General features: G+C 43.8%; 1 long non-coding RNA gene across 3 annotated transcripts in view; it reads left to right on the top strand.

Annotated features, from left to right (window-relative positions):
* LOC307181392 overlaps positions 1-26,080 on the top strand; it is a 210,037-nt gene that overhangs the window by 124,829 nt on the left and 59,128 nt on the right. Inside the window, exon 3 of one of the 3 annotated variants that reach the window (XR_013826645.1) lies at positions 15,639-15,653. The exons of the other annotated variants lie outside the window; for them this stretch is intronic. This is a non-coding gene — a long non-coding RNA (uncharacterized lncRNA). Of the gene's footprint in view, positions 1-15,638; positions 15,654-26,080 lie in introns of those variants that run through there. 3 annotated transcript variants of the gene reach the window in all.

Below are 26,080 nucleotides of genomic sequence, written 5' to 3' on the forward strand. Positions count from 1 at the left end.
GTAAACGAGGTTCTTGTAAAGAGAGGCGTCCCAGATTTTGGGGTGGCTGTGTCTTTTTGATTTTAATTTCCCTAAGCTATAGGACCATAAGTGGAAGTGCCCTAGGCTCTGTTGCTTTGTTTTTTAGATGTTTCAGGAAACACCATACACTTCTCCCGAGTGACTGTTGGCAATTTACATCCCGCCCATCAGCATAACAAGGCTCCCAGTTCTCCATGGCCTGTCCTGCCTTTCTGGATTTTACACTTTTTTCAGATGGCCCTTTTGACCTGGGAGAAGTGAGACTTCATTGTAGTGCAGATTTCCTTTGCAAGCTTGCTTGGTTGGCCAAAAAGGGCGTATGCGTTTTTTCCTGAATATATTCAGGAAACAACGCATATGCCCTTTTTGGCCAAGTACATCATTGTGGACGTTCTGCCTCTTTTCCTATGCTTTCAATGCAATTTCAGTCTACCTCCTGAAATCGGTTTCCTGCAATTCTGCCCCGCTTTCAAGTCCTCTTGGCAGCCTTACTTCAGTCTATTTTTGGACGATAGCTGTCATTTATAACTCTGCAGGTTTGTGAATTACAGTGCCCCTGAGCTCCTTTCTTCAACTCGCTTTCTTCTGAGCTGGCCGCAACACTGCAGGATGTCTTCAGGCCCTAATGTGGTTCCGGCACGGCACGCTGAGCCTTTGGTTAATTCCTCTTCCTGGTGGGAAATGAGAGTTAAATTTGCCCGTCCAGACACCTCCAGCTAGTCTCTCATTGGTTCTCGCTATTCCTGTTCATCTTCCGCAGAAATTGCAAACTGGGCCAAACAGGAGGTTAAAGGGACTGACTCTCCAAGTCGGGAGAGTGTTAGTAAAGCGTCTGGAATGTTGCACCCGAGTACCAGGGTACGAAAACTGAGACATATTTGAACACGTCTCCCGATCACATGGTTGATCATACTCTAGGGACACATGCATGTTTTAGGTGAAGGAAGAATATCTTAAACCTGGGTAGTTGAAACCCGTGGAATGGGTACCATGCAATATGACTTCAAAGGGTCTTCATTTGCTCACCGAACCTCTCCAATCCTATCACTGCTGCGTTTATGCCCCTGTACACATGCTTGATTCTCTTTCGGAGACATAGCAATCCATAGGTTTTAAGATACTTGCAAGTCAGGTACATTCTTAGGCGTTTAATATGCGGTGTTGAGTCCATTTCGTTGAGCAAGGAGTAGCTCTTGTCTATTCCATATTTGGCTTAAGGAACTTTATCTGTGCTCATTTCAATCTCTGGTTTTATGCAGCACCCCAAGTCACCTTTACCCTTAAGCAAGCATAAGTTGGTTCCAAATTTGAGACCCTGTTCTATTCTGTAATTCAGTTCCTGTGTAGCCAAGTTTACATTCCGTGTATTACTGATATCTTATGATGTTTCTTTTTCTGTGTGACTTATTTCAGTTAGACTCATCATACTTGAATCCACTCATTGTGCTGCTAAGGGCCTGAGGACACAGATTTCATTGCTGAGTGATATTGCTTTGTAAGTAAATACCACAACTTCTTTCTCCATTTTTCACTTTCTGCGATGTTGAACTTGTACTGTAAACGAGGTTCTTGTAAACAGAGCCGTTCCAAACTTTGGGGTGGCTGTGTCTTTTTGATTTTAAATTCCCTATGCTATAGGACCATAAGTGGAAGTGCCCTAGGTTCTGTTGCTTTGTTTTTTAGATGTTTCAGGAAACACCATACACTTCTCCCAAGTGGTTGTTGGCAATTTACATCCCGCCCATCAGCATAACAAGGCTCCCAGTTCTCAATGCCTGTTGCCTTTCTGGATTTTACACTTTTTTCAGATGGCCCTTTTGACCGGGGGGAAGTGAGACTTCATTGTAGTGCAGATTTCCTTTGCAAGCTTGCTTGGTTGGCCAAAAAGGGCGTATGCGTTTTTTCCTGAATATATTCAGGAAAAAACGCATACGCCCTTTTTGGCCAAGTGCATAATTGTGGACGTTCTGCCTCTTTTCCTATGCTTTCAATGCAATTCCAGTCTACCTCCTGAAATCGGTTTCCTGCAGTTCTGCCCCGCTTTCAAGTCCTCTTGGCAGCCTCACTTCAGTCTATTTTTGGACGATAGCTGTCATTTATAACTCTGCAGGTTTGTGAATTACAGTGCCCATGAGCTCCTTTCTTCAACTCGCTTTCTTGTGACCTGGCCGCAACACCGCAGGATGGCTTCAGGCCCTAATCTGGTTCCGGCCCCGCATGCTGAGCCTTTAGTTAATTCCTCTTCCGGGTGGGAAATGAGAGTTAAATTTGCCCGTCCAGACACCTCCAGCTACCCTCTCATTGGTTCTCGCTATTCCTGTTCATCTTCCGCAGAAATTGCAAACTGGGCCAAACAGGAGGTTAAAGGGACTGACTCTCCAAGTCGGGAGAGTGTTAGTAAAGCGTCTGGAATGTTGCACCCGAGTACCAGGGGAGGAAAACTGAGACATATTTGAACACGTCTCCCGTTCACATGGTTGATCATACTCTGGGTTCCACATGCATGTTTTAGCTGAAGGAAGAATACCTTAAACCTGGAGAGCTGAGACCCGCGGAATGGGTACCATGCAATATGACTTCAAAGGGTCTTCATTTGCTCACCGAACCTCTCCAATCCTATCACTGCTGCGTTTATGCCCCTGTACACACGCTTGATTCTCTTTTGGAGACATAGGAATCCATAGGTTTTAAGATACTTACTAGTCAGGTACATTCTTAGGCGTTTAATATGGGGTTTTGAGTCCATTTCTTTGAGCAAGGAGTAGCTCTTGTCTATTCCATATTTGGCTTAAGGAACTTTATCTGTGCTTATTTCAATCTCTGGTTTTATGCAGCACCCCAACTCACCTTTCCCCTTAAGCAAGCATAAGTTGGTTTTCTAAATTTGAGACCCTGTTCTGTTTTGGAATGCAGTTCCTGTGTAGCCAAGTTTACATTCCGTGTATTAGTGATATCTTATGATGTTTCTTTTTCTGTGTGACTTATTTCAGTTAGAATCATCGTACCTGAATCCACTCATTATGCTGCTACGGGCCTGATGACATAGATTTCATTGCTGAGTGATACTGCATTGTACGTAAGTACCACAAGTTCTTTATCCATTTTTCACTTTCTGCGATGTTGAACTTGTACTGTAAACGAGGTTCTTGTAAACAGAGGCGTCTCAAACTTTGGGGTAGCTGTGTCTTTTTGATTTTAATTTCCCTAAGCTATAGGACCATAAGTGGAAGTGCCCTAGGCTCTGTTGCTTTGTTTTTTAGATGTTTCAGGAAACACCATACACTTCTCCCGAGTGGTTGTTGGCAATTTACATCCCGCCCATCAGCATAACAAGGCTCCCAGTTCTCCATGGCCTGTCCTGCCTTTCTGGAGTTTACACTTTTTTCAGATGGCCCTTTTGACCGGGGGGAAGTGAGACTTCATTGTAGTGCAGATTTCCTTTGCAAGCTTGCTTGGTTGGCCAAAAAGGGCATATGCGTTTTTTCCTGAATATATTCAGGAAAAAACGCATACGCCCTTTTTGGCCAAGTGCATCATTGTGGACGTTCTGCCTCTTTTCCTATGCTTTCAATGCAATTCCAGTCTACCTCCTGAAATCGGTTTCCTGCAATTCTGCCCCGCTTTCAAGTCCTCTTGGCAGCCTTACTTCAGTCTATTTTTGGACGATAGCTGTCATTTATAACTCTGCAGGTTTGTGAATTACAGTGCCCCTGAGCTCCTTTCTTCAACTCGCTTTCTTTTGACCTGGCCGCAACACCGCAGGATGGCTTCAGGCCCTAATCTGGTTCCGGCACGGCATGCTGAGCCTTTGGTTATTTCCTCTTCCTGGTGGGAAATGAGAGTTAAATTTGCCCGTCCAGACACCTCCAGGTAGTCTCTCATTGGTTCTCGCTATTCCTGTTCATCTTCCACAGAAATTGCAAACTGGGCCAAACAGGAGGTTAAAGGGACTGACTCTCCAAGTCGGGAGAGTGTTAGTAAAGCGTCTGGAATGTTGCACCCGAGTACCAGGGGAGGAAAACTGAGACATATTTGAACACGTCTCCCGTTCACATGGTTGATCATACTTGGGTTCCACATGCATGTTTTAGCTGAAGGAAGAATACCTTAAACCTGTGTATTTGAAACCCGTGTAATGGGTACCATGCAATGTGACTTCAAAGGGTCTTCATTTGCTCACCGAACCTCTCCAATCCTATCACTGCTGCGTTTATGCCCGTGTACACATGCTTGATTCTCTTTCGGAGACATAGCAATCCGTAGGTTTTAAGATACTTACTAGTCAGGTACATTCTTAGGCGTTTAATATGCGGTGTTGAGTCCATTTCGTTGAGCAAGGAGTAGCTCTTGTCTATTCCATATTTGGCTTAAGGAACTTTATCTGTGCTCATTTCAATCTCTGGTTTTATGCAGCACCCCAACTCACCTTTCCCCTTAAGCAAGCATAAGTTGGTTTTCTAAATTTGAGACCCGGTTCTGTTATGTAATTCAGTTCCTGTGTAGCCAAGTTTACATTTCGTTTATTACTGATATCTTATGATGTTTCTTTTTCTGTGTGACTTATTTCAGTTAGAATCATCATACCTGAATCCACTCATTGTGCTGCTAAGGGCCTGATGACACAGATTTCATTGCTGAGTGATATTGCTTTGTAAGTAAATACCACAACTTTTTCATCTATTTTTCACTTTCTGCGATGTTGAACTTGTACGGTAAACGAGGTTCTTGTAAACGGAGGCGTCCCAAACTTTGGGGTGGCTGTGTCTTTTTGATTTTAATTTCCCTAAGCTATAGGACCATAAGTGGAAGTGCCCTAGGCTCTGTTGCTTTGTTTTTTAGATGTTTCAGGAAACACCATACACTTCTCCTGAGTTTCTGTTGGCAATTTACATCCCACCCATCAGCATAACAAGGCTCCCAGTTCTCAATGGCCTGTTGCCTTTCTGTATTTTACACTTTTTTCAGATGGCCCTTTTGACCCGGGGGAAGTGAGACTTCATTGTAGTGCAGATTTCCTTTGCAAGCTTGCTTGGTTGGCCAAAAAGGGCGTATGCGTTTTTTCGTGAATATATTCAGGAAAAAACGTATACGCCCTTTTTGGCCAAGTGCATCATTTTGGACGTTCTGCCTCTTTTCCTATGCTTTCAATGCAATTCCAGTCTACCTCCTGAAATCGGTTTCCTGCAGTTCTGCCCCGCTTTCAAGTCCTCTTGGTAGCCTTACTTCAGTCTATTTTTGGACGATAGCTCTCATTTATAACTCTGCAGGTTTGTGAATTACAGTGCCCCTGAGCTCCTTTCTTCAACTCGCTTTCTTGTGACCTGGCCGCAACACCACAGGATGGCTTCAGGCCCTAATCTGGTTCCGGCACGGCACGCTGAGCCTTTGGTTAATTTCTCTTCCTGGTGGGAAATGAGAGTTAAATTTGCCCGTCCAGACACCTCCAGGTAGTCTCTCATTGGTTCTCGCTATTCCTGTTCATCTTCCGCAGAAATTGCAAACTGGGCCAAACAGGAGGTTAAAGGGACTGACTCTCCAAGTCGAGAGAGTGTTAGTAAAGCATCTGGAATGTTGCACCCGAGTACCAGGGTACGAAAACTGAGACATATTTGAACACGTCTCCCGGTCACATGGTTGATCATACTCTAGGTTCCACATGCATGTTTTAGCTGAAGGAAGAATACCTTAAACCTGGGTAGTTGAAACCCGTGGAATGGGTACCATGCAATATGACTTCAAAGGGTCTTCATTTGCTCACCGAACCTCTCCAATCCTATCACTGCTGCGTTTATGCCCCTGTACACATGCTTGATTCTCTTTCGGAGACATAGCAATCCATAGGTTTTAAGATACTTACTAGTCAGGTACGTTCTTAGGCGTTTAATATGGGGTGTTGAGTCCATTTCGTTGAACAAGGAGTAGCTCTTGTGTATTCCATATTTGGTTAAAGGAACTTTATCTGTGCTCATTTCAATCTCTGGTTTTATGCAGCGCCCCAACTCACCTTTCCCCTTAAGCAAGCATAAGTTGGTTTTCTAAATTTGAGACCCTGTTCTGTTTTGGAATTCAGTTCCTGTGTAGCCAAGTTTACATTCCATGTATTACTGATATATTATGATGTTTCTTTTTCTGTGTGACTTATTTCAGTTAGAATCATCGTACCTGAATCCACTCATTATGCTGCTACGGGCCTGATGACATAGATTTCATTGCTGAGTGATACTGCATTGTACGTAAGTTCCACAAGTTCTTTATCCATTTTTCACTTTCTGTGATATTGAACTTGTACGGTAAACGAGGTTCTTGTAAAGAGAGGCGTCCCAGATTTTGGGGTGGCTGTGTCTTTTTGATTTTAATTTCCCTAAGCTATAGGACCATAAGTGGAAGTGCCCTAGGCTCTGTTGCTTTGTTTTTTAGATGTTTCAGGAAACACCATACACTTCTCCCGAGTGACTGTTGGCAATTTACATCCCGCCCATCAGCATAACAAGGCTCCCAGTTCTCCATGGCCTGTCCTGCCTTTCTGGATTTTACACTTTTTTCAGATGGCCCTTTTGACCTGGGAGAAGTGAGACTTCATTGTAGTGCAGATTTCCTTTGCAAGCTTGCTTGGTTGGCCAAAAAGGGCGTATTCGTTTTTCCCTGAATATATTCAGGGAAAAACGCATATGCCCTTTTTGGCCAAGTGCATCATTGTGGACGTTCTGCCTCTTTACCTATGCTTTCAATGCAATTCCAGTCTACCTCCTGAAATTGGTTTCCTGCAATTCTGCCCCGCTTTCAAGTCCTCTTGGCAGCCTTACTTCAGTCTATTTTTGGACGATAGCTTTCACTTATAACTCTGCAGGTTTGTGAATTACTGTGCCCCTGAGCTCCTTTCTTCAACTTGCGTTCTTGTGAGCTGGCCGCAACACCGCAGGATGGCTTCAGGCCCTAATCTGGTTCCGGCACGGCACGCTGAGCCTTTGGTTATTTCCTCTTCCTGGTGGGAAATGAGAGTTAAATTTGCCCGACCAGACACCTCCAGCTAGTCTCTCATTGGTTCTCGCTACTCCTGTTCATCTTCTGCAGAAATTGCAAACTGTGCCAAACCGGAGGTTAAAGGCGCAGACTCTACAAGTGGGGAGAGTGTTAGTAAAGCGTCTAGAATGTTGCACCCGAGTACCAGGGGAGGAAAACTGAGACATATTTGAACACGTCTCCCGTTCACATGGTTGATCATACTTGGGTTCCACATGCATGTTTTAGCTGAAGGAAGAATACCTTAAACCTGGAGAGTTAAGACCCGTGTAATGGGTACCATGCAGTATGACTTCAAAGGGTCTTCATTTGCTCACCGAACCTCTCCTATCCTATCACTGCTGCGTTTATGCCCCTGTACACATGCTTGATTCTCTTTTGGAGACATAACAATCCATAGGTTTTAAGATACTTACAAATCAGGTACATTCTTAGGCGTTTAATATGCGGTGTTGAGTCCATTTCGTTGAGCAAGGAGTAGCTCTTGTCTATTCCATATTTGGCTTAAGGAACTTTATCTGTGCTCATTTCAATCTCTGGTTTTATGCAGCACCCCAACTCACCTTTCCCCTTAAGCAAGCATATGTTGGTTTTCTAAATTTGAGACCCTGTTCTGTTCTGTAATTCAGTTCCTGTGTAGCCAAGTTTCCATTCCGTGTATTACTGATATCTTATGATGTTTCTTTTTCTGTGTGACTTATTTCAGTTAGAATCATCATACCTGAATCCACTCATTGTGCTGCTAAGGGCCTGATGACACAGATTTCATTGCTGAGTGATATTGCTTTGTAAGTAAATACCACATCTTCTTTCTCCATTTTTCACTTTCTGCGATGTTGAACTTGTACTGTAAACGAGGTTCTTGTAAACAGAGCCGTTCCAAACTTTGGGGTGGCTGTGTCTTTTTGATTTTAATTTCCCTAAGCTATAGGACCATAAGTGGAAGTGCCCTAGGTTCTGTTGCTTTGTTTTTTAGATGTTTCAGGAAACACCATACACTTCTCCCGAGTGGTTGTTGGTAATTTATATCCCGTCCATCAGCATAACAAGGCTCCCAGTTCTCCATGGCCTGTCCTGCCTTTCTGGATTTTACACTTTTTTCAGATGGCCCTTTTGACCCGGGGGAAGTGAGACTTCATTGTAGTGCAGATTTCCTTTGCAAGCTTGCTTGGTTGGCCAAAAAGGGCGTATGCGTTTTTTCCTGAATATATTCAGGAAAAAACGCATACGCCCTTTTTGGCCAAGTACATCATTGTGGACGTTCTGCCTCTTTTCCTATGCTTTCAATGCAATTTCAGTCTACCTCCTGAAATCGGTTTCCTGCAATTCTGCCCCGCTTTCAAGTCCTCTTGGCAGCCTTACTTCAGTCTATTTTTGGACGATAGCTGTCATTTATAACTCTGCAGGTTTGTGAATTACAGTGCCCCTGAGCTCCTTTCTTCAACTCGCTTTCTTCTGAGCTGGCCGCAACACTGCAGGATGTCTTCAGGCCCTAATGTGGTTCCGGCACGGCACGCTGAGCCTTTGGTTAATTCCTCTTCCTGGTGGGAAATGAGAGTTAAATTTGCCCGTCCAGACACCTCCAGCTAGTCTCTCATTGGTTCTCGCTATTCCTGTTCATCTTCCGCAGAAATTGCAAACTGGGCCAAACAGGAGGTTAAAGGGACTGACTCTCCAAGTCGGGAGAGTGTTAGTAAAGCGTCTGGAATGTTGCACCCGAGTACCAGGGTACGAAAACTGAGACATATTTGAACACGTCTCCCGATCACATGGTTGATCATACTCTAGGGACACATGCATGTTTTAGGTGAAGGAAGAATATCTTAAACCTGGGTAGTTGAAACCCGTGGAATGGGTACCATGCAATATGACTTCAAAGGGTCTTCATTTGCTCACCGAACCTCTCCAATCCTATCACTGCTGCGTTTATGCCCCTGTACACATGCTTGATTCTCTTTCGGAGACATAGCAATCCATAGGTTTTAAGATACTTGCAAGTCAGGTACATTCTTAGGCGTTTAATATGCGGTGTTGAGTCCATTTCGTTGAGCAAGGAGTAGCTCTTGTCTATTCCATATTTGGCTTAAGGAACTTTATCTGTGCTCATTTCAATCTCTGGTTTTATGCAGCACCCCAAGTCACCTTTACCCTTAAGCAAGCATAAGTTGGTTCTAAATTTGAGACCCTGTTCTATTCTGTAATTCAGTTCCTGTGTAGCCAAGTTTACATTCCGTGTATTACTGATATCTTATGATGTTTCTTTTTCTGTGTGACTTATTTCAGTTAGAATCATCATACTTGAATCCACTCATTGTGCTGCTAAGGGCCTGAGGACACAGATTTCATTGCTGAGTGATATTGCTTTGTAAGTAAATACCACAACTTCTTTCTCCATTTTTCACTTTCTGCGATGTTGAACTTGTACTGTAAACGAGGTTCTTGTAAACAGAGCCGTTCCAAACTTTGGGGTGGCTGTGTCTTTTTGATTTTAAATTCCCTATGCTATAGGACCATAAGTGGAAGTGCCCTAGGTTCTGTTGCTTTGTTTTTTAGATGTTTCAGGAAACACCATACACTTCTCCCGAGTGGTTGTTGGCAATTTACATCCCGCCCATCAGCATAACAAGGCTCCCAGTTCTCCATGGCCTGTCCTGCCTTTCTGGATTTTACACTTTTTTCAGATGGCCCTTTTGACCCGGGGGAAGTGAGACTTCATTGTAGTGCAGATTTCCTTTGCAAGCTTGCTTGGTTGGCCAAAAAGGGCGTATGCGTTTTTTCCTGAATATATTCAGGAAAAAACGCATACGCCCTTTTTGGCCATGTGCATCATTGTGGACGTTCTGCCTCTTTTCCTATGCTTTCAATGCAATTCCAGTCTACCTCCTGAAATCGGTTTCCTGCAATTCTGCCCCGCTTTCAAGTCCTCTTGGCAGCCTTACTTCAGTATATTTTTGGACGATAGCTGTCATTTATAACTCTGCAGGTTTGTGAATTACAGTGCCCCTGAGCTCCTTTCTTCAACTCGCTTTCTTTTGAGCAGGCCGCAACACCGCAGGATGGCTTCAGGCCCTAATCTGCTTCCGGAATGGCACGCTGAGCCTTTGGTTAATTCCTCTTCCTGGTGGGAAATGAGAGTTAAATTTGCCCGTCCAGACACCTCCAGCTAGTCTCTCATTGGTTCTCGCTATTCCTGTTCATCTTCCGCAGAAATTGCAAACTGGGCCAAACAGGAGGTTAAAGGGACTGACTCTCCAAGTCGGGAGAGTGTTAGTAAAGCGTCTGGAATGTTGCACGCGAGTACCAGGGTACGAAAACTGAGACATATTTGAACACGTCTCCCGATCACATGGTTGATCATACTCTAGGTTCCACATGCATGTTTTAGCTGAAGGAAGAATACCTTAAACCTGGGTAGTTGAAACCCGTGGAATGGGTACCATGCAATATGACTTCAAAGGGTCTTCATTTGCTCACCGAACCTCTCCAGTCCTATCACAGCTGCGTTTATGCCCCTGTACACATGCTTGATTCTCTTTCGGAGACATAGCAATCCATAGGTTTTAAGATACTTACAACTCAGGTACATTCTTAGGCGTTTAATATGCGGTGTTGAGTCCATTTCGTTGAGCAAGGAGTAGCTCTTGTCTATTCCATATTTGGCTTAAGGAACTTTATCTGTGCCCATTTCAATCTCTGGTTTTATGCAGCACCCCAACTCACCTTTACCCTTAAGCAAGCATAAGTTGGTTTTCTAAATTTGAGACCCTGTTCTATTCTGTAATTCAGTTCCTGTGTAGCCAAGTTTACATTCCGTGTATTACTGATATCTTATGATGTTTCTTTTTCTGTGTGACTTATTTCAGTTAGAATCATCATACCTGAATCCACTCATTGTGCTGCTAAGGGCCTGATGACACAGATTTCATTGCTGAGTGATATTGCTTTGTAAGTAAATACCACAACTTCTTTATCCATTTTTCACTTTCTGCGATGTTGAACTTGTACTGTAAACGAGGTTCTTGTAAACAGAGCCGTTCCAAACATTGGGGTGGCTATGTCTTTTTGATTTTAAATTCCCTAAGCTATAGGACCATAAGTGGAAGTGCCCTAGGTTCTGTTGCTTTGTTTTTTAGATGTTTCAGGAAACACCATACACTTCTCCCGAGTGGTTGTTGGCAATTTACATCCCGCCCATCAGCATAACAAGGCTCCCAGTTCTCCATGGCCTGTCCTGCCTTTCTGGATTTTACACTTTTTTCAGATGGCCCTTTTGACCGGGGGGAAGTGAGACTTCATTGTAGTGCAGATTTCCTTTGCAAGCTTGCTTGGTTGGCCAAAAAGGGCGTATGCGTTTTTTCCTGAATATATTCAGGAAAAAACGCATACGCCCTTTTTGGCCAAGTGCATCATTGTGGACGTTCTGCCTCTTTTCCTATGCTCTCAATGCAATTCCAGTCTACCTCCTGAAATCGGTTTCCTGCAATTCTGCCCCGCTTTCAAGTCCTCTTGGCAGCCTTACTTCAGTCTATTTTTGGACGATAGCTGTCATTTATAACTCTGCAGGTTTGTGAATTACAGTGCCCCTGAGCTCCTTTCTTCAACTCGCTTTCTTGTGACCTGGCCGCAACACCGCAGGATGGCTTCAGGCCCTAATCTGGTTCTGGCACGGCACGCTGAGCCTTTGGTTAATTCCTCTTCCTGGTGGGAAATGAGAGTTAAATTTGCCCGTCCAGACACCTCCAGCTAGTCTCTCTTTGGTACTCGCTATTCCTGTTCATCTTCCACAGAAATTGCAAACTGGGCCAAACAGGAGGTTAAAGGGACTGACTCTCCAAGTCGGGAGAGTGTTAGTAAAGCGTCTGGAATGTTGCACCCGAGTACCAGGGTACGAAAACTGAGACATATTTGAACACGTCTCCCGATCACATGGTTGATCATACTCTAGGGACACATGCATGTTTTAGCTGAAGGAAGAATATCTTAAACCTGGGTAGTTGAAACCCGTGGAATGGGTACCATGCAATATGACTTCAAAGGGTCTTCATTTGCTCACCGAACCTCTCCAATCCTATCACTGCTGCGTTTATGCCCCTGTACACATGCTTGATTCTCTTTCGGAGACATAGCAATCCATAGGTTTTAAGATACTTGCAAGTCAGGTACATTCTTAGGAGTTTAATATGCGGTGTTGAGTCCATTTCGTTGAGCAAGGAGTAGCTCTTGTCTATTCCATATTTGGCTTAAGGAACTTTATCTGTGTTCATTTCAATCTCTGCTTTTATGCAGCACCCCAACTCACCTTTACCTTTAAGCAAGCATAAGTTGTTTTTCTAAATTTGAGACCCTGTTCTATTCTGTAATTCAGTTCCTGTGTAGCCAAGTTTCCATTCCGTGTATTACTGATATCTTATGATGTTTCTTTTTCTGTGTGACTTATTTCAGTTAGAATCATCATACCTGAATCCACTCATTGTGCTGCTAAGGGCCTGATGACACAGATTTCATTGCTGAGTGATATTGCTTGGTAAGTAAATACCACAACTTCTTTATCCATTTTTCACTTTCTGCGATGTTGAACTTGTACTGTAAACGAGGTTCTTGTAAACAGAGCCGTTCCAAACTTTGGGGTGGCTGTGTCTTTTTGATTTTAAATTCCCTAAGCTATAGGACCATAAGTGGAAGTGCCCTAGGCTCTGTTGCTTTGTTTTTTAGATGTTTCAGGAAACACCATACACTTCTCCCGAGTGGTTGTTGGCAATTTACATCCCGCCCATCAGCATAACAAGGCTCCCAGTTCTCCATGGCCTGTCCTGCTTTTCTGGATTTTACACTTTTTTCAGATGGCCCTTTTGACTGGGGGGAAGTGAGACTTCATTGTAGTGCAGATTTCCTTTGCAAGCTTGCTTGGTTGGCCAAAAAGGGCGTATGCGTTTTTTCCTGAATATATTCAGGAAAAAACGCATACGCCCTTTTTGGCCAAGTGCATCATTGTGGACGTTCTGCCTCTTTTCCTATGCTCTCAATGCAATTCCAGTCTACCTCCTGAAATCAGTTTCCTGCAATTCTGCCCCGCTTTCAAGTCCTCTTGGCAGCCTTACTTCAGTCTATTTTTGGACGATAGCTGTCATTTATAACTCTGCAGGTTTGTGAATTACAGTGCCCCTGAGCTCCTTTCTTCAACTCGCTTTCTTGTGACCTGGCCGCAACACCGCAGGATGGCTTCAGGCCCTAATCTGGTTCTGGCACGGCACGCTGAGCCTTTGGTTAATTCCTCTTCCTGGTGGGAAATGAGAGTTAAATTTGCCCGTCCAGACACCTCCAGCTAGTCTCTCTTTGGTACTCGCTATTCCTGTTCATCTTCCACAGAAATTGCAAACTGGGCCAAACAGGAGGTTAAAGGGACTGACTCTCCAAGTCGGGAGAGTGTTAGTAAAGCGTCTGGAATGTTGCACGCGAGTACCAGGGTACGAAAACTGAGACATATTTGAACACGTCTCCCGATCACATGGTTGATCATACTCTAGGGACACATGCATGTTTTAGCTGAAGGAAGAATATCTTAAACCTGGGTAGTTGAAACCCGTGGAATGGGTACCATGCAATATGACTTCAAAGGGTCTTCATTTGCTCACCGAACCTCTCCAATCCTATCACTGCTGCGTTTATGCCCCTGTACACATGCTTGATTCTCTTTCGGAGACATAGCAATCCATAGGTTTTAAGATACTTGCAAGTCAGGTACATTCTTAGGCGTTTAATATGCGGTGTTGAGTCCATTTCGTTGAGCAAGGAGTAGCTCTTGTCTATTCCATATTTGGCTTAAGGAACTTTATCTGTGCTCATTTCAATCTCTGGTTTTATGCAGCACCCCAACTCACCTTTACCCTTAAGCAAGCATAAGTTGGTTCTAAATTTGAGACCCTGTTCTATTCTGTAATTCAGTTCCTGTGTAGCCAAGTTTACATTCCGTGTATTACTGATATCTTATGATGTTTCTTTTTCTGTGTGACTTATTTCAGTTAGAATCATCATACCTGAATCCACTCATTGTGCTGCTAAGGGCCTGATGACACAGATTTCATTGCTGAGTGATATTGCTTTGTAAGTAAATACCACAACTTCTTTATCCATTTTTCACTTTCTGCGATGTTGAACTTGTACTGTAAACGAGGTTCTTGTAAACAGAGCTGTTCCAAACTTTGGGGTGGCTGTGTCTTTTTGATTTTAAATTCCCTAAGCTATAGGACCATAAGTGGAAGTGCCCTAGGCTCTGTTGCTTTGTTTTTTAGATGTTTCAGGAAACACCATACACTTCTCCCGAGTGGTTGTTGGCAATTTACATCCCGCCCATCAGCATAACAAGGCTCCCAGTTCTCCATGGCCTGTCCTGCCTTTCTGGATTTTACACTTTTTTCAGATGGCCCTTTTGACCGGGGGGAAGTGAGACTTCATTGTAGTGCAGATTTCCTTTGCAAGCTTGCTTGGTTGGCCAAAAAGGGCGTATGCGTTTTTTCCTGAATATATTCAGGAAAAAACGCATACGCCCTTTTTGGCCAAGTGCATCATTGTGGACGTTCTGCCTCTTTTCCTATGCTTTCAATGCAATTCCAGTCTACCTCCTGAAATCGGTTTCCTGCAATTCTGCCCCGCTTTCAAGTCCTCTTGGCAGCCTTACTTCAGTATATTTTTGGACGATAGCTGTCATTTATAACTCTGCAGGTTTGTGAATTACAGTGCCCCTGAGCTCCTTTCTTCAACTCGCTTTCTTGTGACCTGGCTACAACACCGCAGGATGGCTTCAGGCCCTAATCTGGTTCCGGAATGGCACGCTGAGCCTTTGGTTATTTCCTCTTCCTGGTGGGAAATGAGAGTTAAATTTGCCCGTCCAGACACCTCCAGCTAGCCTCTCATTGGTTCTCGCTATTCCTGTTCATCTTCCGCAGAAATTACAAACTGGGCAAAACAGGAGGTTAAAGGCGCTGACTCTCCAAGGGGGGAGAGTATTAGTAAAGCGTCTGGAATGTTGCACCCGAGTACCAGGGGAGGAAAACTGAGACATATTTGAACACGTCTCCCGTTCACATGGTTGATCATACTTGGGTTCCACATGCATGTTTTAGCTGAAGGAAGAATACCTTAAACCTGGAGAGTTGAGACCCGTGGAATGGGTACCATGCAATATGACTTCAAAGGTTCTTCGTTTGCTCACCGAACCTCTCCAATCTTATCACTGCTGTGTTTATGCCCCTGTACACACGCTTGATTCTCTTTTGGAGACATAGCAATCCATAGGTTTTACGATACTTACTAGTCAGGTACATTCTTAAGCGTTTAATATGCGGTGTTGAGTCCATTTCGTTGAGCAAGGAGTAGCTCTTGTCTATTCCATATTTGACTTAAGGAACTTTATCTGTGCTCATTTCAATCTCTGGTTTTATGCAGCACCCCAACTCACCTATCCCCTATGGAAGCATAAGTTGGTTTTCTAAATTTGAGACCCTGTTGTGTTTTGGAATTCAGTTCCTGTGTAGCCAAGTTTTCATTCTGTGTATTAGTGATACCTTATGATGTTTCTTTTTCTGTGTGACTTATTTCAGTTAGAATCATCATACCTGAATCCACTCTTTGTGCTGCTAAGGGCCTGATGACACAGATTTCATTGCCGAGTGATATTGCTTTGTAAGTAAATACCACAACTTCTTTCTCCATTTTTCACTTTCTGCGATGTTGAACTTGTACTGTAAACGAGGTTCTTGTAAACAGAGCCGTTCCAAACTTTGGGGTGGCTGTGTCTTTTTGATTTTAAATTCCCTAAGCTATAGGACCATAAGTGGAAGTGCCCTAGGCTCTGTTGCTTTGTTTTTTAGATGTTTCAGGAAACACCATACACTTCTCCCGAGTGGTTGTTGGCAATTTACATCCCGCCCATCAGCATAACAAGGCTCCCAGTTCTCCATGGCCTGTCCTGCCTTTCTGGATTTTACACTTTTTTCAGATGGCCCTTTTGACCGGGGGGAAGTGAGACTTCATTGTAGTGCAGATTTCCTTTGCAAGCTTGCTTGGTTGGCCAAAAAGGGCGTATGCGTTTTTTCCTGAATATATTCAGGAAAAAACGCATACGCCCTTTTTGGCCAAGTGCATCATTGTGGACGTTCTGCCTCTTTTCCTATGCTTTCAATGCAATTCCAGTCTACCTCCTGAAATCGGTTTCCTGCAATTCTGCCCCGCTTTCAAGTCCTCTTGGCAGCCTTACTTCAGTATATTTTTGGACGATAGCTGTCATTTATAACTCTGCAGGTTTGTGAATTACAGTGCCCCTGAGCTCCTTTCTTCAACTCGCTTTCTTGTGACCTGGCCGCAACACCGCAGGATGGCTTCAGGCCCTAATCTGATTCTGGCATGGCACGCTGAGCCTTTGGTTAATTCCTCTTCCTGGTAGGAAATGAGAGTTAAATTTGCCAGTCCAGACACCTCCAGCTAGTCTCCATTGGTTCTCGCTATTCCTGTTCATCTTCCGCAGAAATTGCAAACTGGGCCAAACAGGAGGTTAAAGGGACTGACTCTCCAAGTCGGGAGAGTGTTAGTTAAGCGTCTGGAATATTGCACCCGACTACCAGGGTACGAAAACTGAGACATATTTGAACACGTCTCCCGATCACATGGTTGATCATACTCTAGGTTCCACATGCATGTTTTAGCTGAAGGAAGAATACCTTAAACCTGGGTAGTTGAAACCCGTGGAATGGGTACCATGCAATATGACTTCAAAGGGTCTTCATTTGCTCACCGTTCCTCTCCAATCCTATCACTGCTGCGTTTATGCCCCTGTACACATGCTTGATTCTCTTTCAGAGATATAGCAATCCATAGGTTTTAAGATACTTACAAGTCAGGTACATTCTTAGGCGTTTAATATGCGGTGTTGAGTCCATTTCGTTGAGCAAGGAGTAGCTCTTGTCTATTCCATATTTGACTTAAGGAACTTTACCTGTGCTCATTTCAATCTCTGGTTTTATGCAGCACCCCAACTCACCTTTACCCTTAAGCAAGCATAAGTTGTTTTTCTAAATTTGAGACCCTGTTCTATTCTGTAATTCAGTTCCTGTGTAGCCAAGTGTCCATTCCGTGTATTACTGATATCTTATGATGTTTCTTTTTCTGTGTGACTTATTTCAGTTAGAATCATCATACCTGAATCCACTCATTGTGCTGCTAAGGGCCTGATGACACAGATTTCATTGCTGAGTGATATTGCTTTGTAAGTAAATACCAGAACTTCTTTATCCATTTTTCACTTTCTGCGATGTTGAACATGTACTGTAAACGAGGTTCTTGTAAACAGAGGCATCCCAAACTTTGGGGTGGCTGTGTCTTTTTGATTTTAATTTCCCTAAGCTATAGGACCATAAGTGGCAGTGCCCTAGGCTCTGTTGCTTTGTTTTTTCGATGTTTCAGGAAACACCATACACTTCTCCCGAGTGTCTGTTGGCAATTTACATCCCGCCCATCAGCATAAAAAGGCTCCCAGTTCTCCATGTCCTGTCCTGCCTTTCTGGATTTTACACTTTTTTCAGATGGCCCTTTTGACCGGGGGGAAGTGAGACTTCATTGTAGTGCAGATTTCCTTTGCAAGCTTGCTTGGTTGGCCAAAAAGGGCGTATGCGTTTTTTCCTGAATATATTCAGGAAAAAACGCATACGCCCTTTTTGGCCAAGTGCATCATTGTGGACGTTCTGCCTCTTTTCCTATGCTTTCAATGAAGTTCCAGTCTACCTCCTGAAATCGGTTTCCTGCAATTCTGCCCCGCATTCAAGACCTCTTGGCAGCCTTACTTCAGTATATTTTTGGACGATAGCTGTCATTTATAACTCTGCAGGTTTGTGAATTACAGTGCCCCTGAGCTCCTTTCTTCAACTCGCTTTCTTGTGACCTTGCTGCAACACTGCGGGATGGCTTCAGGCCCTAATCTGGTTCCGGCATGGCACGCTGAGCCTTTGGTTAATTCCTCTTCTTGGTGGGAAATGAGAGTTAAATTTGTCCGTCCAGACACCTCCAGCTAGTCTCTCATTGGTTCTCGCTATTCCTGTTCATCTTCTGCAGAAATTGCAAACTGGGCCAAACAGGAGGTTAAAGGGACTGACTCTCCAAGTCGGGTGAGTGTTAGTAAAGCGTCTGGAATGTTGCACCCGAGTACCAGGGTACGAAAACTGAGACATATTTGAACACGTCTCCCGATCACATGGTTGATTCATATTCTAGGTTCCACATGCATGTGTTTAGCTGAAGGAAGAATACCTTAAACCTGGGTAGTTGAAACCCGTGGAATGGGTACCATGCAATATGACTTCAAAGGGTCTTCATTTGCTCACCGAACCTCTCCTATCCTATCACTGCTGCATTTACGCCCCTGTACACACGCTTGATTCTCTTTTGGACACATAGCAATCCATAGGTTTTAAGATACTTACTAGTCAGGTACATTCTTAGGCGTTTAATATGGGGTGTTGAGTCCATTTCGTTGAGCAAGGAGTAGCTCTTGTCTATTCCATATTTGGCTTAAGGAACTTTATCTGTGCTCATTTCAATCTCTGGTTTTATGCAGCACCCCAACTCACCTTTCCCCTTAAGCAAGCATAAGTTGGTTTTCTAAATTTGAGACCCTTTTGTGTTTTGGAATTCAGTTCTTGTGTAGCCATGTTTACATTCCGTGTATTAGTGATATCTTATGATGTTTCTTTTTCTGTGTGACTTATTTCAGTTAGAATCATCATACCTGAATCCACTCATTGTGCTGCTAAGGGCCTGATGACATAGATTTCATTGCTGAGTGATATTGCTTTGTAAATAAATACCACAACTTCTTTATCCATTTTTCACTTTTTGCGATGTTGAACTTGTACTGTAAATGAGGTTCTTGTAAACAGAGGCGTCCCAAACTTTGGGGTTGCTGTGTCTTTTTTATTTTAATTTCCCTAAGCTATAGGACCATAAGTGGCAGTGCCCTAGGCTCTGTTGCTTTGTTTTTTCGATGTTTCAGGAAACACCATACACTTCTCCCAAGTGTCTCTTGGCAATTTACATCCCACCCATCAGCATAACAAGGCTCTCAGTTCTCCATGGCCTGTCCTGCCTTTCTGGATTTTACACTTTTTTCAGATGGCCCTTTTGACCGGGGGGAAGTGAGACTTCATTGTAGTGCAGATTTCCTTTGCAAGCTTGCTTGGTTGGCCAAAAAGGGCGTATGCGTTTTTTCCTGAATATATTCAGGAAAAAACGCATACGCCCTTTTTGGCCAAGTGCATCATTGTGGACGTTCTGCCTCCTTTCCTATACTTGAAATGCAATTCCAGTCTACCTCCTGAAATCGGTTTCCTGCAATTCTGCCCCGCTTTCAAGTCCTCTTGGCAGCCTTACTTCAGTCTATTTTTGGACGATAGCTGTCATTTATAACTCTGCAGGTTTGTGAATTACAGTGCCCCTGAGCTCCTTTCTTCAACTCGCTTTCTTGTGACCTTGCCGCAACACTGCGGGATGGCTTCAGGCCCTCATCTGGTTCCGGCATGGCACGCTGAGCCTTTGGTTAATTCCTCTTCCTGGTGGGAAATGAGAGTTAAATTTGCCCGTCCAGACACCTCCAGCTAGTCTCTCATTGGTTCTCGCTATTCCTGTTCATCTTCCGCAGAAATTGCAAACTGGGCCAAACAGGAGGTTAAAGGCGCTGACTCTCCAAGTGGGGAGAGTGTTAGTAAAGCATCTGGAATGTTGCACCCGAGTACCAGGGGAGAAAAACTGAGACATATTTGAACACGTCTCCCGTTCACACGGTTGATCATACTCTGGGTTCCACATGCATGTTTTAGCTGAAGGAAGAATTCTTTAAACCTGCAGAGTTGAGACCCGTGGAATGGGTACCATGCAATATGACTTCAAAGGGTCTTCATTTGCTCACCGAACCTCTCCAATCCTATCACTGCTGCATTTACGCCCCTGTACACACGCTTGATTCTCTTTTGGAGACATAGCAATCCATAGGTTTTAAGATACTTACTAGTCAGGTACATTCTTAGGCGTTTAATATGGGGTGTTGAGTCCATTTCGTTGAGCAAGTTGTAGCTCTTGTCTATTCCATATTTGGCTTAAGGAACTTTATCTGTGCTCAATTCAATCTCTGGTTTTATGCAGCACCCCAACTCACCTTTCCCCTTAAGCAAGCATATGTTGCTTTTCTAAATTTGAGACCCTGTTCTGTTTTGGAATTCAGTTCCTGTGTAGCCAAGTTTACATTCCGTGTATTAGTGATATCTTATGATGTTTCTTTTTCTGTGTGACTTATTTCAGTTAGAATCATCGTACCTGAATCCACTCATTATGCTGCTACGGGCCTGATGACATAGATTTCATTGCTGAGTGATACTGCATTGTACGTAAGTACCACAAGTTCTTTATCCATTTTTCACGTTCTGTGATATTGAACTTGTACGGTAAATGAGGTTCTTGTAAACAGAGGCGTCCCAAACTTTGGGGTGGCCGTGTCTTTTTGATTTTAATTTCCCTAAGCTATAGGACCATAAGTGGAAGTGCCCTAGGCTCTGTTGCTTTGTTTTTTAGATGTTTCAGGAAACACCATACACTTCTCCCGAGTGTCTGTTGGCAATTTACATCCCGCCCATCAGCATAACAAGGCTCCCAGTTCTCCATGGCCTGTCCTGCCTTTCTGGATTTTACACTTTTTTCAGATGGCCCTTTTGACCGGGGGGAAGTGAGACTTCATTGTAGTGCAGATTTCCTTTGCAAGCTTGCTTGGTTGGCCAAAAAGGGCGTATGCGTTTTTTCCTGAATATATTCAGGAAAAAACGCATACGCCCTTTTTGGCCAAGTGCATCATTGTGGACGTTCTGCCTCTTTTCCTATGCTTTCAATGCAATTCCAGTCTACCTCCTGAAATCGGTTTCCTGCAATTCTGCCCCGCCTTCAAGTCCTCTTGGCAGACTTACTTCAGTATATTTTTGGACGATAGCAGTCATTTATAACTCTGCAGGTTTGTGAATTACAGTGCCCCTGAGCTCCTTTCTTCAACTCGCTTTCTTTTGAGCAGGCCGCAACACCGCAGGATGGCTTCAGGCCCTAATCTGGTTCCGGCATGGCACGCTGAGCCTTTGGTTATTTCCTCATCCTGGTGGGAAATGAGAGTTAAATTTGCCCGTCCAGACACCTCCAGCTAGTCTCTCATTGGTTCTCGCTATTCCTGTTCATCTTCCGCAGAAATTGCAAACTGGGCCAAACAGGAGGTTAAAGGCGCTGACTCTCCAAGTGGGGAGAGTGTTAGTAAAGCGTCTGGAATGTTGCACCCGAGTACCAGGGGAGGAAAACTGAGACATATTTGAACACGTCTCCCGTTCACATGGTTGATCATACTCTGGGTTCCACATGCATGTTTTAGCTGAAGGAAGAATACCTTAAAACTGCAGAGTTGAGACCCGTGGAATGGGTACCATGCAATACGACTTCAAAGGGTCTTCATATGCTCACCGAACCTCTCCAATCCTATCACTGCTGCGTTTATGCCCCTGTACACACGCTTGATTCTCTTTTGGAGACATAGCAATCCATAGGTTTTAAGGTACTTATTAGTCAGGTACATTCTTAGGCGTTTAGTATGGTGTGTTGAGTCCATTTCGTTGAGCAAGGAGTAGCTCTTGTCTATTCCATATTTGGCTTAAGGAACTTTATCTGTGCTCATTTCAATCTCTGGTTTTATGCAGCACCCAAACTCACCTATCGCCTATGGAAGCATAAGTTGGTTTTCTAAATTTGAGACCCTGTTGTGTTTTGGAATTCAGTTCCTGTGTAGCCAAGTTTTCATTCTGTTTATTAGTGATACCTTATGATGTTTCTTTTTCTGTGTGACTTATTTCAGTTAGAATCATGGTACCTGGATCCACTCATTATGCTGCTACGGGCCTGATGACATAGATTTCATTGCTGAGTGATACTGCATTGTACGTAAGTACCACAAGTTCTTTATCCATTTTTCACTTTCTGTGATATTGAACTTGTACGGTCAATGAGGTTTTTGTAAACAGAGGCGTCCCAAACTTTGGGGTGGCTGTGTCTTGTTTATTTTAATTTCCCTAAGCTATAGGACCATAAGTGGAAGTGCCCTAGGCTCTGTTGCTTTGTTTTTTTGATGTTTCAGGAAACACCATACACTTCTCCGGAGTGTCTGTTGGCAATTTACATCCCGCCCATCAGCATAACAAGTCTCCCACTTCTCCATGGCCTGTCCTGCCTTTCTGGATTTTACACTTTTTTCAGATGGCCCTTTTGACCGGGGGGAAGTGAGACTTCATTGTAGTGCAGATTTCCTTTGCAAGCTTGCTTGGTTGGCCAAAAAGGGCGTATGCGTTTTTTCCTGAATATATTCAGGAAAAAACGCATACGCCCTTTTTGGCCAAGTGCATCATTGTGGACGTTCTGCCTCCTTTCCTATGCTTGAAATGCAATTCCAGTCTACCTCCTGAAATCGGTTTCCTGCAATTCTGCCCCGCTTTCAAGTCCTCTTGGCAGCCTTACTTCAGTCTATTTTTGGACGATAGCTGTCATTTATAACTCTGCATGTTTGTGAATTACAGTGCCCCTGACTCCTTTCTTCAACTCGCTTTCTTTTGACCTGGCCGCAACACCGCAGGATGGCTTCAGGCCCTAATCTGGTTCCGGCACGGCACGCTGAGACTTTGGTTATTTCCTCATCCTGGTGGGAAATGAGAGTTAAATTTGCCTGTCCAGATACCTCCAGCTAGTCTCTCATTGGTTCTCGCTATTCCTGTTCATCTTCCGCAGAAATTGCAAACTGGGCCAAACAGGAGGTTAAAGGCGCTGACTCTCCAAGTGGGGAGAGTGTTAGTAAAGCGTCTGGAATGTTGCACCCGAGTACCAGGGGAGAAAAACTGAGACATATTTGAACACGTCTCCCGTTCACACGGTTGATCATACTCTGGGTTCCACATGCATGTTTTAGCTGAAGGAAGAATACCTTAAACCTGCAGAGTTGAGACCCGTGGAATGGGTACCATGCAATATGACTTCAAAGGGTCTTCATTTGCTCACCGAACCTCTCCAATCCTATCACTGCTGTGTTTACGCCCCTGTACACAGGCTTGATTCTCTTTTGGAGACATAGCAATCCATAGGTTTTAAGATACTTACTAGTCAAGTACATTCTTAGGCGTTTAATATGGGGTGTTGAGTCCATTTCGTTGAGCAAGGAGTAGCTCTTGTCTATTCCATATTTGGCTTAAGGAACTTTATCTGTGCTCATTTCAATCTCTGGTTTTATGCAGCACCCCAACTCACCTTTCCCCTTAAGCAAGCATAAGTTGCTTTTCTAAATTTGAGACCCTGTTCTGTTTTGGAATTCAGTTCCTGTGTAGCCAAGTTTACATTCCGTGTATTAGTGATATCTTATGATGTTTCTTTTTCTGTGTGACTTATTTCAGTTAGAATCATCGTACCTGAATCCACTCACTATGCTGCTACGGGCCTGATGACATAGATTTCATTGCTGAGTGATACTGCATTGTACGTAAGTACCACAAGTTCTTTATCCATTTTTCACTTTCTGTGATATTGAACTTGTACGGTAAATGAGGTTCTTGTAAACAGAGACGTCCCAAACTTTGGGGTGACTGTGTCTTTTTGATTTTAATTTCCCTAAGCTATAGGACCATAAGTGGAAGTGCCCTAGGCTCTGTTGCTTTGTTTTTTCGATGTTTCAGGAAACACCATACAGTTCTCCCCAGTGTCTGTTGGCAATTTACATCCCGCCCATCAGCATAACAAGGCTCCCAGTTCTCCATGGCCTGTCCTGCCTTTCTGGATTTTACACTTTTTTCAGATGGCCCTTTTGACTGGGTGGAAGTTAGACTTTATTGTAGTGCAGATTTCCTTTGCAAGCTTACTTGGTTGGCCAAAAAGGGCGTATGCGTTTTTTCCTGAATATATTCAGGAAAAAACGCATACGCACTTTTTGACCAAGTGCATCATTGTGGACGTTCTGCCTCTTTTCCTATGCTTTCAATGCAATTCCAGTCTACCTCCTGAAATCGGTTTCCTGCAATTCTGCCCCGCTTTCAAGTCCTCTTGGCAGCCTTACTTCAGTATATTTTTTTGTCGATAGCTGTCATTTATAACTCTGCAGGTTTGTGAATTACAGTGCCCCTGAGCTCCTTTCTTCAACTCGCTTTCTTTTGAGCAGGCCGCAACACCGCAGGATGGCTTCAGGCCCTAATCTGGTTCCGGCACGGCACGCTGAGCCTTTGGTTATTTCCTCTTCCTGGTGGGAAATGAGAGTTAAATTTGCCCGTCCAGACACCTCCAGCTAGTCTCTCTTTGGTTCTCCCTACTCCTGTTCATCTTCCGCAGAAATTGCAAACTGGGCCAAACAGGAGGTTAAAGGTGCTGACTCTCCAAGTGGGGAGAGTGTTAGTAAAGCGTCTGGAATGTTGCACCCGAATACCAGGGGAGAAGAACTGAGACACATTTGAACACCTCTCCCGTTCACACGGTTGATCATACTCTGGGTTCCACATGCATGTTTTAGCTGAAGGAAGAATACCTTAAACCTGCAGAGTTGAGACCCATGGAATGGGTACCATGCAATATGACTTCAAAGGGTCTTCATTTGCTCACTGAACCTCTCCAATCCTATCACTGCTGCGTTTACGCCCCTGTACACAGGCTTGATTCTCTTTTGGAGACATAGCAATCCATAGGTTTTAAGATACTTACTAGTCACGTACATTCTTAGGCGTTTAATATGGGGTGTTGAGTCCATTTCATTGAGCAAGGAGTAGCTCTTGTCTATTCCATATTTGGCTTAAGGAACTTTATCTGTGCTCATTTCAATCTCTGGTTTTATGCAGCACCCCAACTCACCTTTCCCCTTAAGCAAGCATAAGTTGCTTTTCTAAATTTGAGACCCTGTTCTGTTTTGGAATTCAGTTCCTATGTAGCCAAGTTTACATTCTGTGTATTAGTGATATCTTATGATGTTTCTTTTTCTGTGTGACTTATTTCAGTTAGAATCATCGTACCTGAATCCACTCATTATGCTGCTACGGGCCTGATGACATAGATTTCATTGCTGAGTGATACTGCATTGTACGTAAGTACCACAAGTTCTTTATCCATTTTTCACTTTCTGTGATATTGAACTTATATGGTAAATGAGGTTCTTGTAAACAGAGGCGTCCCAAACTTTGGGGTGGCTGTGTCTTTTTTATTTTAATTTCCCTAAGCTATAGGACCATAAGTGGAAGTGCGCTAGGCTGTGTTGCTTTGTTTTTTAGATGTTTCAGGAAACACCATACACTTCTCCCGAGTGTCTGTTGGCAATTTACATCCCGCCCATCAGCATAACAAGGCTCCCAGTTCTCCATGGCCTGTCCTGCCTTTCTGGATTTTACACTTTTTTCAGATGGCCCTTTTGACCAGGGGGAAGTGAGACTTCATTGTAGTGCAGATTTCCTTTGCAAGCTTGCTTGGTTGGCCAAAAAGGGCGTATGCGTTTTTTCCTGAATATATTCAGGAAAAAACGCATACGCCCTTTTTGGCCAAGTGCATCATTGTGGACGTTCTGCCTCCTTTCCTATGCTTGAAATGCAATTCCAGTCTACCTCCTGAAATCGGTTTCCTGCAATTCTGCCCCGCTTTCAAGTCCTCTTGGCAGCCTTACTTCAGTATATTTTTGGACGATAGCTGTCATTTATAACTCTGCATGTTTGTGAATTACAGTGCCCCTGAGCTCCTTTCTTCAACTCGCTTTCTTTTGACCTGGCCGCAACACCGCAGGATGGCTTCAGGCCCTAATCTGGTTCCGGCACAGCACGCTGAGCCTTTGGTTATTTCCTCATCCTGGTGGGAAATGAGAGTTAAATTTGCCCGTCCAGACACCTCCAGCTAGTCTCTCATTGGTTCTCGCTATTCCTGTTCATCTTCCGCAGAAATTGCAAACTGGGCCAAACAGGAGGTTAAAGGCGCT

This window comes from Stenella coeruleoalba, assembly GCF_951394435.1.
Source record: "Stenella coeruleoalba genome assembly, contig: scaffold_230, whole genome shotgun sequence".
NCBI classification, from domain to species: Eukaryota; Metazoa; Chordata; class Mammalia; order Artiodactyla; family Delphinidae; genus Stenella; species Stenella coeruleoalba.